The following is a 16,939-nucleotide window of genomic DNA, read 5'->3' on the forward strand; positions in this document are numbered from 1 at the left end:
TTTGCGGCTGTCACATGTTTGCATTTTCACCTGGATGGAGAATCAGAAGGATGGGGACAGTAGACACCAGAAATTGCTCGTGTACTCGGCAGGAGGGATGTATCTCCTCCTCCAGGAAGGCTTTCCTGATTAGCATGACGATGAGCGGGGATCTAAGTTGCTCCTTGCTGTTTAGCCTCCCAAAGGATGATGCTGTCAAGCAGAATTGGGCAGTGCTGTGTAGTGGATGTAACCTGGGCACAGGTGGCTGGGCTTAAATTAACAGCATCTTTCCTTCTGGCCTGAGAGTCCCGTAAGGCAAGGACCACCTTTTTCTTGCTCATCCCTGCAGCCCCACAGCTGGGGCTTCTGACATGTTATGAGTGCTCCAGACATATTGGAGAATGAATGAATGACAGGACATATTCTCCTTACTCAGCGAGGCTGTAAAAGAGCTCAAGAAAAACATGACAGTGTTATATTCCAGGAAGTGCCTCTTTGCTCAGAGAAAATAAGAATGAATGAATGAATACATGAATGCTATTCCACAGATTGTAAATCATCACCAAATGGAGCAGATGGGACAGCTAGAAAATAGAGTCAGCTCGGAATTGTCCAGCAAAGAGCAGTGCAGGTGATGTCACGCGTCCAGTGGGCTAGCATCAGGTGGAGTCCAGAGCAACACCAGCAGTCAGGCCTGAGGAATGCGGGGCAAGGACAGCCGGGGAAAGTGGAAAACGAGCCTGCATCCACCCCAGGCTTTCCCTCTGGGAGGTCGGGGACAGTGTTGGCTTAGCTCACTGTGGTAGTCCTGGTGCTTGGAATAAACAAGAATCTGTGGTAGAAAGGAAGGAAGAAAGTAAAGATGGAAAGAAGGAAGAAAAAGAAGCAGGGAAGAAGGGAAGGAGGGAAGGGAAGAGGGAGAGAGGGAGGGAAAGAAGGAAGGAAGGGAAAGGAGGGAAGGAGAGGCAGAAGAAAAGAGTGAGAGAGGAAGGAAGGAGGGAGAAAAGGAAGGAAGGAAGGAAGGAGGGAAGGGAGGCAGGGAAGGAGGAAGGAAGGGAGAGAGGGAGGAAGTGAGGGAAGGAAGGAGGAAGGAAGGACGGAGGGAGGGAAGGAGGGAGGGAAGGAAAGGAAAGAAGAAAGGGAGGGAGGGAAGGAAGGAAGGAGGGAGGGAGAGAAGGAAGGAAGGAGGAAGGGAGGGAAGGAAGGAAGGAGGGAGGGAGGGAAGGAAGGAAGGAGGGAGGGAGGAAGGAGGGAGAGAAACAAACCCAGGGCTGAAGTAAAGGACTCGGTAACTCCTGGCTCCGTCTATTACTTGTGTGATGTAAAGCATTTTCATTTCTCTAAGCCTCAGTTTTCTCCTTTTGCTCAATAAAAGTGACGAACCTTCACCAGGAGGAGAATATGTGGGTTCATGAGCTGCTCCACTTCAAGCGACTGCTCCTTCGCTGGCGTCCCATGAACGCTGGTTTCCGCAGCCTCACCCGCTTTCTTTCAGTCCAGCGTCTGGGTGTTGGCAACCAGCTCAGAGAGGAAAAAGGGAGTGAGTGACGCCTGTCAGCCTGGGTCCTTGCATGGGTGCTCTTTCCTCTGTCCCTATCTCCAGGGGTCTCTATAATGCCTACTCAGTATTCTCCAGGCCCCCTGACCCTCCAGTAACATTTCTGTGTCCTCCGAAGACATTTCTTGGCATGCTGGAAGGGACGGAAAGCCATCTGACACTCAGGGGGAGTGACTGGTGGCACTTTCCGGTGGTCCTTGGGTTAGCTGCGTTCTGGAAAAAAAGATGCTTTAGCAACTCAAAGAAGGTATCATTTATCCCATTGAGCAGAAGAGGAAACCGAGGCTCAGAGATATGAAAACCGAGGCGCACATGATGCAAATGTTGGCGCTACTGCAGGTGTATGTCGGGGAGGAGGCAGGGAGGTTTTACCAATGTCCTGCAGACCGCAGTGTGTGGGCAGATGCCTTCTCCATTTGTGGGTGAATAGGGCTCTGCAGAGAGATGCATCTAGAACATTGCACAGGCTCAAAGTTCTCTGGAAACGGAGTGCGGTGAGCTTGTCAGTACAATCTTCACTGTTTTGGTCATTTGCTAAGTCAGGTTACCAGCAACTTCAAAGTAGTCTCCACCATCAAATTGGAAATGGAAAAAGCTCGCTTTTTGGGTGAGTCACGTTCTGACAGGCGCCCACGCCCTGAGGTACAGTTGGGCTCTGTTTTCACCAAAATAAACCCAGGCTTTGCATAATAAGGTTATGCGTGTTGGTGGCAACTCATGAAAATGGCAACAATTCTCAGTCAGGAGCAGGAGCTGGTCCACCTTGCAGGGACAAGCAACTCACACAAGAGGTCCTATTCTGAGGACCACAGTCCCTGAGAACAATGGGGACCCCCACACACACCCAGAAGCAGGCTGTTGGGAGCTCCGGGCATGCACTTCCAGATCTCACCGGAGTTTTTTAATCTTGATTCTTGAAGGCATCCCTAACTAACGAAAAGGAATGGGTTTTGGAGTATAACAGCTGTGGATTTGAATTCCTCTCAATAACTTTCTGCCTCTCTGCCCCTCACCTTCTTCATCTATATGAGTAAAATGCTACCCACCGCATTGGCAGCATGATTGAAACATAGGCTCTAGAGTCAGACAGGGTTGGATGTAAAACCCAGATTCATCATTCAGTATTAGGAACTTGGGAAAACGACTTAACCAAGTGCAGCCTCAGTTTTCCCATCTGTAAAATGGGTACGCTTATGAACAGCATGTATTAATATATGAAGTATTTAATACATGTGTGGTACCTATTAACAGCTCCATCATGATCTCACTGGCAGAAGCCGAAAGAGTCTAAATTAAATTTTTAATTAAATTGTTTATAATTACTAGATTTAGTTTCCATTAGTATCAGTCGAATATTTTTTAAAAATTAAAATCATAGTCGTTTTAACTCTCCCCCATCCACTCACCCAATTTCATAGTCCCCTAACTGGCTTCATTTTTCTTTTTACTCTTATCACCCCTGATATGCTATTCCTGTGTTTTTACCTGGCTCTTCCCACTAGAATGTAAACTCCACAAGGGAAGGAGTGATATTTGCTCACTCCTATATCCTCAGATCCTAGAACAGTGCCTGGCACATAGTCGATGCTAAATAATTGAATGAATCAATCAATAAAATAATAATAATAAGTGGATAAATGAAGTTAATCATATAGCAGACAGAAGTTCCAGCCCAGCACGTAGCCCTTAGCAAGGGCCCCCATCGTCAGTAATTCCCTGTGTCTCAATACCGCCAAGGAACAATGAAAAAATAATTGACTTTGCTTCGTCCTTGCCACGTGAAGGTCGCTTCCTGCAATGGGGGAACTAGGGAAGCCCAAGCGTCCGACTAGAACTTGCTCTGAGTTTCCCTGGGAGGTTCATGTCCCATTGCCTTCTGGGAAGGAAAGGAGGTGGACCGAGAGGTACATCATGGGTAGTATTGAGAAAACATCATCTGGGCCTCCGAGCCTCCTCTAATTTCTCAAGGCCCTTAAGCAATGACAAAACAGAATCTTCTGGAACTTCCTAGCTATTGCTTTGATGACCCTCCAGGGGAACCAGCTGGCATTTGCTCCAGCTAAGATTCTTGAATTGGCTCTGGCTTCACTTGCCAAGCTTGTGCTCCCTTGACAGGGAAAATGTAGGGAATTGCCACTCCCTTAGGAAGCCCGTCCTCTGTCCTCCCTGCCATGCCTGCCTCAGTGACCTCCTCCCTGGGGAAACCGAGCCTATGAGAGGCGAGTGGAGTCCAGTGTTTGATTGGACGTCTGACCAGCTGCCTCACTGTAACACATTGTAGATCCAGAATTCCATCTAATGTCACAGCCTGGGAATGTTTCAGCCATATAACCCAGCCTTAGGAAGAGCCCTGGGGTGCTTATGAGAAGAAAAGTTCCCTGGACTGGGCGTGGTGGCTCATGCCTGTAATCCTAGCACTTTGGGAGGCCAACGCAGGTGGACCATGAGGTCAGGAGATCAAGACCATCTTGGCTAACACGGGGAAACCTTGTGTCTACTAAAAATACAAAAAAATTTAGCCAGGTATGGTGGCACGCGTGTGTAGTCCCAGCTACTCTGGAGGCTGGAGCAGGAGAATCGCTTGAACCCAGAAGGAAGAGGTTGTAGTGAGCTGAGATCGCACCACTGCACTCCGGCCTGGGTGATAGAGTGAGACTCCATCTTCAGAGAAAAGAAAAGAAAAAAAGAGTCCTCAACTGAGGGACTTTGGAAAAGCGGTGGTTGCTGAGAGGAGGTCACCTCAGATGTGCTTCTCCTCTAGGAAAGGTGAATGACTTGCAGGTATCTGGTCATAAATCTCCATATTTCATCATTCTCTTGACCATAAGATTCTGTTGACCATAAGATGTGCCATGCGTTTATTAATAACAACGCTTTCCAGAGGCAAACACGATGAAGGGCCACATGGAAATGACATCATTGTTAACATGCATCCCAGTTTTAGAAATGTTAAAATGTAAACTCCCCATGTCTCGGAATCAAAAAAAAGTCTGGCATCAAGTAGTTACCAGCCCACCAAAGCCTGCAGTATTCCAACAGCACGTTTTCCCTGGCCTTTATGCTTATGTTATTGAATCATTACAGACATCCTGTAAATGTAGGTGCTAGTCCACTCCATTTTCTTACGAACAAGCAGGCTCAGAGAGTTTATGTGACTTTCCCAGACCAGAAGAGGGAGTTCTGGGGCCTACACCCCTTTCTGTCCAACTCCAAGGCTGGGCCCTTGACATCTATTGGCTGGAAACCTGAGCTGAAATCCTAGGAATCTGGTCTTCCCCACCGGGAGCGGAGTGAGATAGGCAAAGCCTCCTGAGAGTAGGGTTTAGGGTTCCACAGAAGCAAAGCTAAAAGCAGAAGGCATCAGGGGATGCTAAAAGCAAAGAAACAAGAAAAACTGAGGAGCGGGACGGCTGGAAATATGGCCCCATTAAGGAAGATAGAGACAGGGGGCTGACTCTGAAGATTCAGAATAATTGAGAACAAAATGAAAATGATAGCGTGTGTTCTGCTTGGGTGATGGGAACAGTTCTGATCGAAGCGCTGAACAGCCATTGAAATGTACAGTCCATTTTTACAGGTCCACGTTGCTCTATTTACAGTGGGAGGTGATGCCTGGGGAACTCAACATCACGGACCTGGTCATAACTGGGCTTCTACTGTTTAGAGTTTTTCAGCTTTGACCCCTACTCATTTTCTTTTCTTTCTTTCTTTTTTTTTTTTGTTTCGAGATGAAGTCTTGCTCTGTTGCCCAGGCTGGAATGCAATGGTGCGATCTCGGCTCAGTGCAACTTCCACCTCCTGAATTCAAGAGATTCGCCTGCTTCAGCCTCCCAAGGAGCTGGGACTACAGGTGCCCGCCACCATGCCCAGCTAATTTTTGTATTTTCAATGATGCAAGGTTTCACCACGTTGGCCAAGATGGTCTCAGTCTCTTGACCTCGTGACCCGCCTGCCTTGGCCTCCCAAAGTGCTGGGATTAGAAGCGTGAGCCACGGTGCCCTGCCAACCCTTACTCATTTTCTTATCAGGCAACCTCAGAAAAACCTTGTGCTCCTGTTTGCCGTTCTTCAGGATTTCTTTTCTTCCCCCTTCTGCTATGCAGAAAAAATTAATCACGTTGTTGAATGAAAATATTGTCATCTCCTCCCGCCACCCCAGCTTTTGTTTGGTTAGCGTTCATTTATTGAGCCCTTATGCAGTACCTGTGTACCAGGCACCGGCTTAATCACTTCCAGCCATTGCATTCAGTCTTCGTGGCACATTTGTGAGATGGGTATTATCATTCCCCTCTGCAGATGAAGAAAGCAAGGCACGAAAGTACAGTCTATGCCTGAGGTTGCTTGACTCTGTATGGCCACTCTATTTCTCTCTGACTTTAGGCTGGTGCTTTTAACTGCAAGCCACTTCTCTCTCTACCCTTCCCATCTCATCTCATCCTAAACTGGGCAGCTGATGCTGTAAGACCGATAGTCTCAGGCCACTTTGGGGTTCGAACAGCCAAACATAAAACAGACCCTTCCCCAGTTGCAGAATAAGTAAACTTGCAAAGCTCCCTGTCTTCTATGTAGCCGAGACAATCTGAGTCATCAAATACCCTTATCACCGATGCAAGCGGAGATAAAGGAAGGCATGTTCTTTTCCAAGGGAGACAGGCACGAAGACAGGCCCTGCGATTAGATATGAAGGTAGCGGCTCATTGGGTTACAGAATAATTGCTGTGTTCGCCTGACCTTGGTAACTGAGATGTTTCCTTCAGAGACGGTCCTAGGTATCGGGCGCAGGCCTTAGACTGTAAGAGCTGGAAGGAAAGAATTTCTGTCTCTCTGCTCTGGTTTGTAGAAATTCAAACAAAAGAGCAAACAACCGTTTTGGAGTCAGGGTATGCGATCGCAGAGAAGCCAACGGAGAGAGAAGCGTGTGGGCTGCTTGCACTGAGCCGGGCCACATGAAATGCGTGTGTGCAGGTCAGCAAAATCGGATAAAATCAGACACCAGAAAAGATAGATATTAATGTCCTTCTACCTCCACGTTCTTATTTAATGCTTACAGTGACCCTTTGATGTGGGTGCAATTAATTCTTTGTTGCACATCTGTGCCTCTGTGTTGCTTATGCATAGAAAGATGGAGGCGTGCACACCAAACTCCATGCAGACAGGGACAGTTGGCTTCATGATGGAGGAATGTCAGGTTTTACTCTGAATATTTATTTTCTTTAAATTTGTATAAAAAGTAAGTATTACTTTTTTTTTTTTTTTTTTTTTGAGACGGAATCTCACTCTGTCACCCAGGTTGGAATGCAGTGGCATGATCTCGGCTCACTGCAACTTCTGCCTCCCAGGTTCAAGTGATTCTCCTGGCTCAGCCTCTTCAATAACTGGGATTACAGGCACACACCACTACACCTGGCTAATTTTTCATTTTTAGTAGAGACAGGATTTCATCATGTTGATCAGGCTGCCCTCGAACTCCTGAACTTGTTATCCACCTGCCTCAGCCTCCCGAAGTGCTGGGATTACAGGCATGAGCCCCAGCACCCAGCCAAGTATTACTTTCGTGATGATGATGATGATGATGATGATGATGATGATGATGATGATGAAGGAGGAGGAGGAAGAAGAGAAGATCAAAGGAAGACAGGAGGGAAGGAGGCAGCAAAGAGAAGAAAGCAGAGTGAAAAATGAGACTGAGAGTTTTGCGAGCTACTCAAGGTCAAGCAGCCAGTGGGAAAGTGGACTTTCACCAGCATCTCCCCCTCCCGAGCCCTCCTCTTCCCTCTTCGCCATCCTGCCTCGCTACCACGGGCGAGTTGAGTGCTGACAGATTACTAAGGGCTCTGCTGAGCTCCGTGTGCCCGTTCTGGTCTCAGGGATGTGTTCGCTCTCTCCTTCATGCCCACGGAAGTGCCGACCGCTTTCAGGGTGTTGCAGTACTCAGTGTCCCCAGACCTGCCAGGTATGGCAACAAGCCGAGACTAGGAAAGTGGGCTAAAGCTCTTGGGGGAAAAAAATCATCCACGCTGTGGAATTGAGTCTCTGGAGTGAAACAGCAGAAGTTTCTGGACTGAGAACTGACTGCAGAAAGGGCACTTTGAGTCCAACCTGGGTTTGGCTGCCTGCCTCTCTTTCCAGCTGAGCCCCCCTCATGCCCCCAGCACCCCGACGCATTCAGAAGCCTGCAGTGAAAGCCACTAAGGGCAGACGTAAAACTATTGCCTTAAAAAAATTTTTTTTTTTGAAGAAAACAGTACTCCCATGCTGGTTTTGTAAAATGGGGATGCCCATTTGTATACTAAATCGTGGACATTCCAAACAGTTCTGGAAAACTCACATTACCCCCAAAGGGTAGCGGAAAAGGCTGCTGGACAGATGCTTTCCATTTCAAAAAAGAGGCAGGAAAAGGCCGATACCTGGGTGCCACTCTCTGGAGCCAGAATGTGCAAACTCGAGCTGGTTTAGAGGGGAAAGAAAAGAGAGTAAAGGAAAAATGAAGTAGGAGTGGGAAGCTTTTTGGACAAAGGCATATTTCCTTTCTCTTGTGCTTAAAGCAGCTTCGAGCCCAGAGAGGGAGCTGGGGGAGGGAGAGCGCCCTGCAAAGAGAGGGAATTCAGGGAGAAATCCCGGTTAAGGAGCCCCTGAGACACCACAGTGGGGAGGCGGGTGCTGAGGGAGTGGGTGTTTGAATTGGGTGCATTCTGCAGGGGAAAAAAAAAAGAAAAAAAAAAAAAAAAAAAAAAAAAAACGAAAAAGCAGCCTCAGCAGCAGCCAGGGTGGAAGCTCGCGCTCCTGGGAGCAGCGGAGCCAAGGCAGTTAGCTGAAGCAGCTCAGCCCTCACGCTCCGCACCTGCCAGCCAGGAGGCTCTGCCAAGAGCAACTTGGTACCAACTTCAATAATATCGCAATTCAGTATTTAAATAATGCGACAAGACTCCTTTGGAACGCGACCAGGGACTGCTCAGAGCAGTAATTTTCCTTTTAGCAGCGGGAGCTAAGAATCTACAATTTCCCAAAGATAACACCACTCCACCCTGCTCTGGAAGAGCCCAAAACGGCGCAGAGGGAAAGAGAAATTGACCAAGGCGAGCCCCGGACAATAGAAGGGATCTCAGTTCATGACCAGGGACAATGAGGCTCTTTGCGAAATGTCTCTGAGGCAGATACAGGAGCCTTTGTGTCAACCCACTCGGTGGTGGTGAGATGAGCCTCCTCTCTGGGACAGCACGCATCCCATCTGAACTCCAGATGTGAAAGCAATCAATCACTACGCGTGGTCAACCTAGGCCTGGGGAGCAGGGGTTTCAAGTTGGCCTCATTCTTGAGCACTTTCCAGCTGATTTCTCTCTCCTCTCTCTCCTCTTTCCTCTCCTCTCTTGTCCAAAACAGCCATAGCCAAAGGCATCCTATGGACTCCTTTTTGCAAATAGATGATTTCTTTCCTAACTAGGAAAGTTGATTGTCAGTAACTTTTCCCTCCCTGCCTACGAAATGAGACCGTGGGGACGTTTTGTGCCCCTGTTCGTGTACCGAGTTAGGGATTGGCCTTATATGCACAAAAGGGTGGCTGAGCCTTGTGCAGATGACACTAAGATTGTATATTGCCCAGTTCCATGAAAGGAAGGAAATTGGGGGCTACTGCTTAGGTTTTTATGAATTCTCAGTTCTGGGAGTTCATTCTTGATTTGATATTTATCCCTATGTTCTGGTAACTGACCGCTGCTTGCCATGTGATGGATAATACCCTTTAAGCCATGGTGTAAGTTACAGTAATGTCACCAGGCTATTAACCTCTGAACATTTGCATTATTAGTCAATTTTCTAAGTCCTTGGAGTTAAAGCAGCCACTGAGATTTTTTTAATTTCCATTTTGCAAGAGCCGGGAGCTGAGTGGTGTGGCTTTCCCACAGTATGGAGGTGCAGCAAAGTTTTCTCGATTTGCTCTTACGGTTTTGTTTAAGGGGAGCCGTCGACATCACAGGCCTGGCTGGGAGAGAGATATGCTAATGACCACCTCGTAATTTATGGAGGAAGTTTAGTACAGGGAGCACAATTCTAAACAACTTGACATCCATTCCCTCTGGGTGAGGACTGGGATATTGTTTCACGACAGAGTCTGTATTAAAGTGGAAGCATTTTGCCTTTTGACAGGTGTTATGAGCCTCCTTTAAATATGAAATATTTGTCCAGATAAAATATTCGCACTCCGTAATGCGAGGCGAGGCACCAAAATCTAGGGCAAAACAGTTTACATATAAAACCCAACTTGAATATGAAAACGTAAGTTCTCACTAAGGTTGCTCACCGTGTCGCAGAAAAGAAGTGGGGTATGAGAAAAGCTGAGCTTCTGGAGAGATGAAGGCGGGGAGGCCAGAGAGAACTGCAAAGCCGACAAAATGGTCACCTTAAGCGAATCTTCTACAAATAGCCAATAAAAGCAATTATATAACAGGGCGCTTGCGAGCAGCTGGTCATAGCTCAAGGCGTCAGCCAAATGAGGCCAGTCTCCGAATTAACAGGGAAACCCCACACCATCGCATCCTCATCCCTTCAGCCTCAGTTTCTCCTGTATCACGGCTCATTGAAGGGTACCCCTCTATCCAAGGCTTAGATGGAACCCTGACTTTGCACCGCTAAAGGCTTTTTTTCCCTTCCATCTCTCACCTCTCTCTGCACCCAGGGCCACTTTAAAGCCTGGACTCCTTCATATCACTCAGGTTGCATTTAAAAATTTCCAGCTACTGTTCACATTGTGTTACTTCCGTAAGTGGCCCATTGCCCAAGGAGGGCCCAGGCTCTCTAATGGCAGGACTCCGGTATGCTCCCGTCTCCTGGATTTCCACTTCTGGGCCTTAGGAAAGCAGCTTGGACCATGGAAAGAACGCAGGTTCCAGAGTCAGGAATAAAGTGGCCTTGTGCCTACGTTTGGCACTTTCTAGTTCTGCAAGTGAGGGAGAATTGATGCCAGTTGTCACTCTTAAACTCATAGCATGATTTGGGAGATTAAAGGGTATGCTTGCCAAAGACAGGCATCTATCAATACATTTCCAGGCAACTGCCAATAGGGCTTCAGTATTTTGAGATGTTGATGAGCAAGTTGCTTTTGCATCTTGCAGAAATTCCTATACAGGAAAAATTCCTGTACAGAATAGGAGAAAATTCCTGTACAGAATAAAGCATACTTTATGATCCCAGGCTTTTGCTAGCCTTTCAACGTCTGATCTCTTTGGCTGGTCCCTGCTATTCCACGGGGCAAATACTTTTTCACCCCCATTTTCCTGATAAGTAACCAGAGGCTCAGAGAGGTTATTTAGCCTGACTGCAGCCACAGAGGCTGTTAAATGCTTGAGGTGTCTCCAAGAGACCAAACTCTTTACCATTTAAAGGCCTCTCTGAAGTTCAGAGGACTTTGTAAGTTAACACCTTAACTTCTTAAAAGGCTGGCCCCTCATTTAACCAGGACCTTGGTGACCAAAGTCCCTGAACCATGGCCCAGCTGATCTGATCATTCCAGGTGTCTTAAATGATCAATGTGGACCCATGTTGGGTCAATTCCGCTGCAGTGATCAGTATTGATCGTCTAGACAGCTCCATCGATTGGGTCAGCAGGGCTGTGGGTCTTCAGGGACATCATAGATGTGACACAATCTGACCCTTCCTGGGGCTCTGTCAGATATTATCACCACTGTCATTAAAACAAGGGAAACTGAGGCACAGGCAAGTGGTCTCATGGCAGATGAATGAATTTAGAGGACAAGGAGATAGTTCGGTTTTTGTAAATTCCAATCCAGTATTTATGACGGTCAAAGATGAGTGAGTCAAAGGGTGGGTTGTAGAGGAACTGGTTCCTGGGCCTGTCAGGATTTTTAGGAATGGCTCTCTGTAAAATTCAGTCTGTTTGTTGTCGGCTTATGATTTGGTGACCACAGTTACTGTCATTCTTAGCACAATCCAGGGCCTAATTATTTCATATGCTCCTTGTATGAGGTCTACTTGAAGACTTCATTCCAGAAAAACAGGTATGGGGAGAGGGGAGGGTCTAATTTAGTCTAATTGGTTTTCTTGCACATTAGTCCATTGTGTGGTTATATATATTTTTTTCTGCTTAAACATTTGCTAGACAATGTTGTTAATACCATTTTTTTTCTTTATTGAAGGGTAGCACTGACCTCTGCTACTTTCTCATTTTATTGCCCATCATTTTGGGAGAATGTGATTGAATGTGTGAGCGTGTGTTTCCTCACTTCTGGTTTCCAACAGACACAGGTATTGCAAGTGTCCCGCGATCACACAGAAAGGTGCTGATGCGTTGCCTCTAGCCAGGCTCCAAATCAGAAGTCCAGCCCGAGTGCTCACGCTCAGGGACCCAGGCTGCGTCTCCCACTGTACATGGGGACCAACCGCTTCTAGGACCCCTAAAGCCCTTCTTGCCATGCCAGGGCAGGGGAGAAACCCATGCTCTGCCAGCTCCTAGGGCGATGAGTTCATGGCAGAAGCTTGTGATAGGCAGGCCCGGTGGTCAGCTCGTCTGAGGTCAGAGCCACCCAAGCCTCAGCCACACAACTGTCTGTAGACACCTCAAACCTTCCATCTGTGATTTGTGAGAGGGTTTCATCTCAGCATGGACTGGGGAGATCTACTTTCCTTGATTCTCAAATGGAAAAACAAGGTCAGGTTTTTAGAATCTGTTTTGCAAACAGACTCTTCGGATGGCAGGAATGGGATTTGAGTGACGTGCAAAGGTCGGGAAATACTAGTAACAGCAGAGAAGACAGGAGATCGTACATAGGGCGTGCTCGTGATGTTCCCAGTACAGTCCAAGGGCTCTTTCATAAAATAGCCAATTTCGTTCTCAAAACAACCCTGCAATGTAGCTACTGTTATCATCCCCATTTTACAAAGGAGGAAGTCAAGGCACAGAAATGTGAAGTCGCTTGCCCAGGGCCACACAGCTGACAAATGGCAGAGAATCCGCATCTAGTCCAATATCACTACTTTATGTTGAAGAGTGAAGCTGTCTATGAGGATTGACCAGCCCAGGATACAAATGAAAGTGACGGTGATGGTGATGATGACCCTGCTGGCAATCACGTGAGCAGTTAACATCTACTGAGCACTTAGAGTGTGAGCAGAGCTCAGCTGCTGGCTTTCCCTCTCGTATTTCCCAGAAACCAGAGATAGATTTCCTTTCCTTCCTCTTCTTTATCCCACACGTCCAATTCATCTGCAAGTCTTATTAAATTTCATAATACCTTGTAAACCACCCATCTCTATTCCTCTCTACCAGGAGCCCAAGTGATGCTCCGTGGATCAGGGGTTCGCCCTGGTGAGTGTATCCTTAAAAGCCTGCACTAAACCTCACACATTGGAGGCACTCCATGCATGTATGTGGAATGAATGAATGAATGGCCTGGTTTTGTCTTCCATTACAGCCTGTAAGGGTGGTACTGTTGCTGTCTCCATTTTGCCATGGGAAGAAGAGATTTAGAATGAGAAAGTGGTCACAGGCATCACACAGGGATTAAAAGATGGGACAAGTCAAGCAGATATCTGACACTTTGGGGCAGTCCTAGATATGATAGCATTGAAGGGGAATTTATCATCTTATGAATGCATAGGAGGCAGAGACTCCCTTTCCAGTATTGAAGCCCCAAAAGGCCAGTGTTACCTTTTCCAGCCTCCCTTGGAAGCTAGTGGGCACATGACTTGGTCTCAGTCAATTGAATAAGATACAAGAACCTTAGACTTCAAATGTTACTGGTGAAGCCAGAAAATGACAAGAGGGGCAGGCAGAGCTTGGAGTGCTAGTCTGGAGCCCAGGATCTAATACAAGCTGGATGTTGGGTAGCAGAAAAGCATGCTGTGGTCCCAAATAATGCAAACGCGACGGCTGTGAAGTCTGCAGCTACAGCACTGGTCTGGCAACGTGATTCTTCTTTCTGCCTTGCGTCCCTATTTTGCGAGCCTCATCGTCTAGCTCTCCTGTGAGTCCCCCATTGCCCTTTCAGTAAATTCCCCTCTCTGCTTAAATCTTCCAGAGTCAATTTCTATTGCTGGCAGCCAGAACCTGTCTACTACAGCTCAGATTCAATTTGATGTCTTGTATCCAATTTCTCTATTATCTCTCTGGTGCACGAGGAGGGTCTAAACTCCCCAATCCTGGTGCAGCCCCTCCCCATGACCGTGGGAGGTCTCACAGCCTCCTTTCCCTTGAGCCACAGAGAACACCAGGGGCATCTCTAAGGAAGGTGCACTCGTCAGTCGCACTCCCCACAAGCCCCAGGGAGGAAAAGCATCCAGTACTTTGCTCCCTGTCTGTTCCAACAGCAGATGGAGGCTGGAAGCAGGTTGAGACTCGAGCAGCAGGATCTCACCTCTGCAGTCCTGGCACCGCTGTGCAGAGCAGGAGCGGCTGGGTAGCCAACACGCTCGGTAACTGAGCAACTGCAGCTCGGTTACCTGCAGGTCCTGGTGGGAGCATCAGGGGCTTATTCCTCACTGAGCCCAAGCCACAGAAACGGTTTACCTGCCCCAGCTGACTCTCCCTTCCCCTGCGATGCTCCCTGGGGCCAGCCCCTGGCCTGTTGGTGTGACCTTGTTTCTTTGGACGTTCTGATACAAGCCGAAATGGATATTAGCTGTAATTACTCATTCCACACGATTCTGTAGGCCGCTCTTTGTACCCGAGTTGAGAACCTTCATTGTCCACATTGCTTAAATTACTGAACGTTGTGCCATCCATTCTGAATTAGTGCTCATTAATGAGCTGATGGTTCTAGAAACTCCCTATTTATTATTCAGACGCCAAATATAATCCAAGCAGCTGCGTTGCAACACCACTCATGTGACTTTTGATCTGCCATGGAAGGAAATGAAAAAACACACCCACAACTCCCATTTATTATCTTTTTTGTTTTTGTGACCAAAGGTGTAATGGACCCAGCAAGAATCATTTGGTCCCTGATGGTCCCTAGCTTACAAATGGTGCTTTTTCTCTGAAACAAAATATGTATGATTGAGAAGCGAGTGTCTTTTTTAGGGTCTGGTTTTTTGGCTTGATGTTTAAGAATCCCCATCACCATCTTTCATAACCGTCATACAGAAAGCACCTTTCTTTTTATCAGTCTCAGCAACTTATCATTTGTTCCTTTTGTCCCCAACTTAGGGAATCAAAAAGGCTAGTTCTGAGAGTGAGCCCAGACCCACAAAAAAGATAAAACAAACATTCATGGCAAAACCAACTATCAAAAAAGAAGTCAAATTTTTTTTTTTTTTTTACAAAAAAAAGGACTCCGGAACGGGAAGATGAAAAGCCAGAGTCCACATTTCCTTTCTGCATGTTATTACACAGTAATACGATACAGTATCACCCAGCGTCCAAGCGGTATAACTGCATCATTAGCCTGTGTTACAGGCTCAGCATTTCTCACTGGAGGGCTGCTTGCCTGGAAAGGGGGAGGGAGCGATGCTTGCCGGGCTGACATTGATGTCTCTGCAAGGACATTCTGCCAGGGTGCGACAGGTCACAACCAAATGGATTGCTCCCCAGTGGGCTGGACTCCAGTCACATTGTCAGGTAAACACAGAAATATTCTGTCTTCGCCTGCCAAGCCTTGTCAAGTATCTGTATTTGTTATTGCATCTTGGGACCCACAAGATTCCCACCCATATTTCTTTATAGAGGAAATGCAAACCATATGCTTTTGCCTTATTTCCACTGAATGTATCCAAACGCTGTTTGGAGCCAGGCATATTCCTTTGCAATGAGTCTTTTGACCGAAGTGCATCAACCCTTAACCTCTCTCTCTCTCTCTCTCTCTCTCTCTTTTTTTTTTTTTTTTTTTTTTTTTTTTTTTTTTTTTTTTCCCCTCTCTACGTTTTGACGTGACTTAAGTGGATTTGACTTTCTGGTATAAATGCAGGAGTCTTTGATAGATCCTAAACATGAAGTGAGTTCCGATGGTCCTAACTTCTTTTCTCTTTGCTTGTTTTAATAAACATTGGCTTGTGGCAACAGATAAGCAATATCATGGTTTGATAACCAATTATAGCACTATTTCTTACCAGTGGGCCTCAGAACCGTTCTCAACACAGTGCTCCTGACAATCCGTACGAACTCACAGGCATCATTATTTGCCGTGCCGGTGAGAGACACATTTTTAAAGCCATCGGTAGGCTTTGGATTAGGCCAACAGCCTTTGGAAGAGGGTGTACCTCTCCACGCATCAGAAGCCCTGAGAAACAAAAGCGTGAGACACCTCCTAAGGTCAAAGGCAAGAGAGAAGCTAGCCTCAGCAGGGAGCATTCTTGAAGAATTGCTGCCTGGGTAATATTGAGAGCCCTATGCTTCCCAAATTGCACACTCTTTGAAGAAATAGGCAGTGCCTTTAACTTCCCGCTGTAATCCCATGCCAGGCTCTGAAGCTATCTTAAGCCCTGCTATTTATCCGCCTGGTGAGGCACAACACTTACTTATTAAAAACATATCAATCATGGTTAATGACTTGATTTTTTCCCCTTTAATACAGTACAATGACAGGTGTGAAGGGAAGATGAGAGTCAGATGCTTCTACAATATGCTTCCAGCTCAAAGATGTCTAGAACATCAGCCTTCCTCCATGGTGCTGGGAGGGGGGACGCCTCGCCCCCCCACCCCACCAATACACACACACACACACAGACACACACAGATTATACGCTTGTGTTGGATGGAAAATCGTGCCATTTGCAGTTTCAGATAAAAGCATGTTTGAGTGCATATGGAAGGTACCATTAGAAGCAGCTCCGGAGTGCCGAGTAAAATGGGTCATTAGGCTTTTGTTTGTTGGAGAGCGTTTCCCATCTGACAGTGCCGAATGGTATCACTTTTAGCAGCTTATGTTCCCAGTTACATTAAACAGACAAACAGATTGACTATTTTGCATTTCTCATTTGACAACAGCTTGTCTTCATTTGCTCCACACTGGTGGCAAAGCTGAAAGCATGGTGGATGGCTGTAGCCAAGGTCCTGGTTTTGAATAACAGCAGATGCCAACATTTCACTTCAAAATCAATCAATTCTTTTTCCTGAGTACGGATAAAAGGTCTTCTAGAGCGCCTGCAGGGGGATTTCTGCTGTTTACAGCTGAAAACATAGAAGCCACATTCATTACCAAACTTTCTGCAAGGATTAACAAATGTGGGTGTTTTTATGAAAGGAGGTGTTTGGAAGAAGCGTTTTCTTGGAACGGGGAATGATAGTGCTGCCTACACCAGGCAACTTGATATGAAGGTGAACTCTGGAGCTTCCCTTGATTAAGGCGTTGGCCATATCAATGGATCTGATTCTGGTACAAGGTATTAATATGCAGTGGCAGGAAAAGAGTCGTTTTCACATTTACCACTTTTCTTGGTGGCCTGTAGCCGGTGA

At 46.8% G+C, this 16,939-nt stretch overlaps 1 protein-coding gene across 1 annotated transcript in view; it reads left to right on the plus strand.

The window, feature by feature from the left end:
- MAF (MAF bZIP transcription factor) overlaps positions 1 to 16,939 on the plus strand; it is a 412,049-nt gene that overhangs the window by 286,212 nt on the left and 108,898 nt on the right. The gene's annotated exons all lie outside the window — the stretch shown is intronic.

Source organism: Saimiri boliviensis, chromosome 1 (genome assembly GCF_048565385.1).
Source record: "Saimiri boliviensis isolate mSaiBol1 chromosome 1, mSaiBol1.pri, whole genome shotgun sequence".
NCBI classification, from domain to species: domain Eukaryota; kingdom Metazoa; phylum Chordata; class Mammalia; order Primates; family Cebidae; genus Saimiri; species Saimiri boliviensis.